The following is a 6462-nucleotide window of genomic DNA, read 5'->3' as shown; positions in this document are numbered from 1 at the left end:
TAATGCAATTCCTATCAAAGTACCATCCATCTTTTTCAAAGAAATGGAACAAATAATTCTAAAATTTATATGGAACCAGAAAAGACCTCGAATAGCCAAAGGGATATTGAAAAAGAAAGCCAACGTTGGTGGCATCACAATTCCGGACTTCAAGCTCTATTACAAAGCTGTCATCATCAAGACAGCATGGTACTGGCACAAAAACAGACACATAGATCAATGGAACAGAATAGAGAGCCCAGAAATAGACCCTCAACTCTATGGTCAACTAATCTTCGACAAAGCAGGAAAGAATGTCCAATGGAAAAAAGACAGCCTCTTCAATAAATGGTGCTGGGAAAATTGGACAGCCACATGCAGAAAAATGAAATTGGACCATTTCCTTACACCACACACAAAAATAGACTCAAAATGGATGAAGGACCTCAATGTGCGAAAGGAATCCATCAAAATCCTTGAGGAGAACACAGGCAGCAACCTCTTCGACCTCTGCTGCAGCAACATCTTCCTAGGAACAACGCCAAAGGCAAGGGAAGCAAGGGAAAAAATGAACTGTTGGGATTTCATCAAGATCAAAAGCTTTTGCACAGCAAAGGAAACAGTTAACAAAATCAAAAGACAACTGACAGAATGGGAGAAGATATTTGCAAATGACATATCAGATAAAGGACTAGTGTCCAGAATCTATAAAGAACTTAGCAAACTCAACACCCAAAGAACAAATAATCCAATCAAGAAATGGGCAGAGGACATGAACAGACATTTCTGCAAAGAAGACATCCAGATGGCCAACAGACACATGAAAAAGTGCTCCATATCACTCGGCATCAGGGAAATACAAATCAAAACCACAATGCGATATCACCTCACACCAGTCAGAATGGCTAAAATCAACAAGTCAGGAAATGACAGATGCTGGTGAGGATGCGGAGAAAGGGGAACCCTCCTCCACTGTTGGTGGGAATGCAAGCTGGTGCAACCACTCTGGAAAACAGCATGGAGGTTCCTCAAAATGTTGAAAATAGAACTGCCCTATGACCCAGCAATTGCACTATTGGGTATTTACCCTAAAGATACAAACGTAGTGATCCAAAGGGGCACGTGTACCCAAATGTTTATAGCAGCAATGTCCACAATAGCCAAACTATGGAAAGAACCTAGATGTCCATCAACAGATGAATGGATCGGGACGCCTGGGTGGCTCAGTTGGTTAAGCAGCTGCCTTTGGCTCAGGTCATGATCCCAGCGTCCTGGGATCGAGTCCCGCATCGGGCTCCTTGCTCAGCGGGGAGCCTGCTTCTCCCTCTGACTCTGCCTGCCACTCTGTCTGCCTGTGCTCGCTCTCACTTGCTCTCTCTCTGACAAATAAAAAAAAATAAAAATAAAAAATAAAAAACAGATGAATGGATCAAGAAGTTGTGGTATATATACACAATGGAATACTATGCAGCCATCAAAAGAAATGAAATCTTGCCATTTGCGACAACATGGATGGAACTAGAGCGTATCATGCTTAGCGAAATAAGTCAAGCAGAGAAAGACAACTATCATATGATCTCCCTGATATGAGGAAGTGGTGATGCAACATGAGGGCTTAAGTGGGTACGAGAAGAATAAATGAAAGAAGATGGGATTGGGAGGGAGACAAACCATAAGTGACTCTTAATCTCACAAAACAAACTGAGGGTTGCTGGGGGGAGGGGTTTTGGGAGAAGGGGGTGGGATTATGGACATTGGGGAGGGTATGTGCTTTGGTGAGTGCTGTGAAGTGTGTAAACCTGGTGATTCACAGACCTGTACCCCTGGGGATAAAAATATATGTTTATAAAAAAAAAATTAATCCATCATTTTCCCCACTGAACTAAAATATTACCTTTGATGGTGTATTAATTTTTTATTGTGCTCTTTTTCTCCTAGAGTCTTTACTTTGTTCCTCTAAATTATATATTTTTTATGTTAATGCCATATTGATTTGATTACAGTGGCTTTAATAAAATTTTTATTACCTATTAAAAAATAAAATAAAAAAATAAAAAAAGATTGTCAGATTGGACTTAAATAAAAAACAACTATATTTTTAAAAAAAAACAACAACAACAACTATGTTCTACTGACAAGAAACCTATTTTAACTATGATGATGTACATATACTAAAAGGATGAAAATAAACCACAGAGACCGCAATCAAAAGAAAGCTGTATTGTTTATACTAATATCAAATTACTTGTCAGGGATAAAAACAGACAATACATAAAGATGGTCAAATAATCAAGGAGACATACAATCATCAATTTGTATGCCAACTAACAAAACATGAATCAAAAACTAATAAGCCTAAGTGGACAAACAGACAAGTTCACAAATATACTTTGTTATATCAACATTCCTTTCTTAGTAATCTACAGAACAAGTAGACAGGAAATCAGTGTCCTTTAAAGAATATCTACCAGAAAACAATAGAATACGCACTCTTTTCTAAGACACGTGAAACCTTCACCAAGATAGACCATATGTTGGGCCTTAAGACAAATTTATTTAAAATGAATTTAGAAGAATTGAATTCATACAAAGCATGAACGTGGACCATAATGGAATTAAACTCCATGGTATGTGTTCTTCATCGGCTCTCAGAGTGCCTGGGTTGAGTTTCGGCTGCCCACAGAAGTCATTTGCTTTATTAACTCACCCTTTATTGGTTGCTTTTGCTTTTCTGTCTCATTTCCCTAACCCCATACCAACGTTTCCTGGGATCATTTCCAAATTCACTCTTTCTGGAGATCTGCTTCTGGAACCCAAGCTAACACAGCTGCATATACAGTCAACTCTCATTATTTGTGAAAGTGAGCATTTCTAAATTTACCGCAAACAATGAATTAGTGAATACTGAGCCACATTGCTCCAAGGGAAAATACAGTTAGGTTCCTGTGAGCCTCTGGTCATGAAACTTTCATCAACTAATCAATATAGAACCTTGTTTTATACATGTTGCTGTTTAAAGACAACTTATTTTTTTTAAGATAAGAACTTTTTAAAAAAAAAAGATTTTGTTTATTTATTTGACGAGCAGAGATCCCAAGTAGGTAGAGAGGCAGGCAGAGAGAGAGAGGAGGAAGCAGCCTCCCTGTGGAGCAGAGAGCCCAATGTGGGGCTCAATCCCAGGAATCTGGGATTATGACCTGAGCCAAAGACAGAGGCTTTAATCCACTGAGCCACCCAAGTGCCCTCAAGACAACTTATTTAATATACACTGAAAATTTCTTCAAGATGGAATTCAAGTCAGCAGCACTATTATTCATGTTTCAGTGAAGCTTTCAGTGAAGCACCAAATTCCCCAAAAGACACATCACAGCCTTCTTGCACTTAGATACACTAGACAGCACTTCAACACACTATGCTTGGAGGCCATTTTATTTTTTTTATTTTTTATTTTTTAAGATTTATTTGACAGAGAGAGAGATCCCAGGTAGGCAGAGAGGCAGGCACAGAGAGAGGGGGAAGCAGGCTCCCCGCTGAGCAGAGAGCCCGATGCGGGGCTCGATCCCAGGACCCTGAGATCATGACCTGAGCCGAAGGCAGAGGCTTAACCTACTGAGCCACCCAGGTGCCCCTGGAGGCCATTTTAAACGGCAAATCAACATCACCACCACCAATAATTCTCACACACACACACACACACACACACACACACAAATGTGGGAAACATGACACTAAATAGACCACGAAAAGGACACTTGTTTACAGACACTTGTTTATAGTATGAGAGCTGGAAGAAGACGACAGAACGTCACCTTATTCCCCCTCAGCTGGGAACATGCGTGTAGGGCAACTTCAATATTTTGAGGCTCTGTACATATCTGTGAATAACTTGAAAGGCCCAGGAGTACACGCAATTTCCTACATGCTAATATCTATCAGTCCCAATCATTCTCAGAGCAGAATTCCTGAGGGAGATTTCTTTGCGTGAGAAAAGGGGTTGAAAGGTAATCAGCACAAGACTGGTTTAATGTTTGTGCAACATGCACACATACGATGTGGGTAAAATAGATGTGGGTGAATGAACAAATTATTCAGGCATAGGGAACTCGGGCAGAGGTGTTACAGTAAGTCAAATGTTTACTTCTGAAATGTCTTTCTTCTCTAAATTGTAATAATTGAAAAAGACAAATAATGCACAAAAGCATAGATCCCAGAATATCATTTTTAACATCATTTTTATCATATATTTTTATAACATAGAAGACTATATAAGAGGATGGTACAAAGCCTACACAGAAAAAAGGAGGATTAATTTGGTAACATAATAGTTACCATTAATACCATTAATAGCGGTTTAGCGGATCGCAAGCAATGTCACAGAACTCAAGCAAGAAATAGTTATGATATGGAGCACAGAACGTGGACTAATGATCTTTAATGACTAATTGAAGAAAATGTATTTCTATGCCTCCCCCCTAACAGAAATTTAGAGATTTAAATAATACCATAGTTTCCTTGATCCCATGTTTTCTAGGAACATGACTATTTCCAGGAACCTGGCAATAGTCAAATTTCCTCTCCTTGCTGAAATAGTTCAAAGCACAAAAACATTGATATTAATTCCTTCTGACAACTTAATAAAAACACTAAAATTTATTCGCAACTTATTATTAAAGGTGGAAAAACATGGCCTAGAGAGACATTTTCAATAACTCATCCATCATTCAACACACAATTTACAGACTATGTTGTAGCAAGCAGCGTGTCAGAAAACAGGATCTGGGGTTTAATGTATGTGGAATTCTTCTTAGTGTGAGCCATTGGGTGACTAACGAGACAAATTACTAACCAGACACACAGGTGCTATGAGAAAGAGAAGTAGGGGTGTTATAGGCCTTCAGAAGGAGAGAATATACCCAGTGGAGGGTCAGAGGCAACTTTCCTGGATAGGATGGTGATATGAAGATTCAGAGAAACAGGGCATTCCCAGTTCATCTGCAATGGAAGTTCCAAGTGTGGGGTCGGTGGGAGATAAACTGGACTGGGAGGCCAGGTCCCAATCTTGAGGGCCTTTAGATCAGGCAAAGAAGTTTGAATTTTTTCAGAAAACCAAGGTGACCCACCACAAGACATGTAATCATGAGGGGAGGTTGGGGAGAATTACGAGTGTAGTGTAGTAAATACAACCAGCAGAGATGCCAGTAATTTGTCTAATAGGAAAAAAAAAAAAATCACCCTAGATTTTATGGTTTTATTGCTCTGTAGACATTAACGAATTTTGTATATAACTTTGCAATCTATTCCAGCATTCTTTTCTCATACAGACTATATAAACTTGCTTTTCAATTTTTTTTTTTTTTGAAATTTGAACTGTTGGTTTTTTGAACTTTGAACTGTTGGTTCCCTAATGAACAAGTTAAGTGAATCTTGGACAAATGTTCCTTCTACTTTGCTTAAGTTACACTTTGGCAAAGATAGCTAATTTCACAACTCCACTCTTCTGTGTGGAATCTAGTAGACATAAACATGAGAAGAGTTCACCTGTATTATGAAGTGTTTCCCAACCCAAATATGCTCAGCATTAAGGGACTTCTTAAAAATATTAATGTTTCTTTGAGAGGTGTTTCCTTTTCTGGAGTCCAGAGAATTGCCCAGTATTTCTACAATTTCTGACTAGTGTATTTCCATCACCTTTGAGGGTCACCTAACTCAGCCCAGGACAGGACCGAGGTCTTTGAGAGACAGCTCAGCCTACCAGTCACTACCTTGTTCTACCTTAAGTTTTAGAATAATTCTAAATTGTTCTACCCTGGCCTTCCATCTTGCCTCACCTGCACTATTACCCAGATCTGCCTGATGAGGCACAAATAGTAACGGGCCATCAGCATGAAATAATAAAATTACTAGGGACTTCAACTCTGAGCTCTGAGTTGAAACAGGGATCTGACCAATTCCAGTCTCTGGTCTTTGTGCAAGCCACCTAATTAATCTTTCTTGACCCCCGTTTCCACGACAGCAAAATGGGACAACACCATTTTTCCTACAGGATTATGGAAAGAATTACAGTTAGCCTGGCCCATAAGTATTCCAGTGTCAGTTTCAAAATCTGACTGTCCCCATGCCTACTTGGATATTGCACTCTGAGCACTGTAAATCACAAAAATTTAAACTGAGTAAATTTGAAGAGCTAACTGACTTTTTTTAATGACCCATGAATCAGGTAGCAAGCCATCTAACATATAGAAAAGAGCTCTGGGGCGCCTGGGTGGCTCAGTGGGTTAAGCCGCTGCCTTCGGCTCAGGTCATGATCTCAGGGTCCTGGGATCGAGTCCCGCATCGGGCTCTCTGCTCGGCAGGGAGCCTGCTTTCTCCTCTCTCTGCCTGCGTCTCTGCCTGCTTATGATCTCTCTCTGTCAAATAAATAAATAGAATCTTTGGGAGAAAAAAAAAAGAGCTCTGTTGGGTTGCAGAAAAGGAAATGTTTTT

The sequence above is a fragment of the Mustela lutreola genome, chromosome 6 (genome assembly GCF_030435805.1).
Source record: "Mustela lutreola isolate mMusLut2 chromosome 6, mMusLut2.pri, whole genome shotgun sequence".
Lineage (NCBI taxonomy): Eukaryota > Metazoa > Chordata > Mammalia > Carnivora > Mustelidae > Mustela > Mustela lutreola.
Note: the sequence above shows the minus strand (reverse complement) of the source record.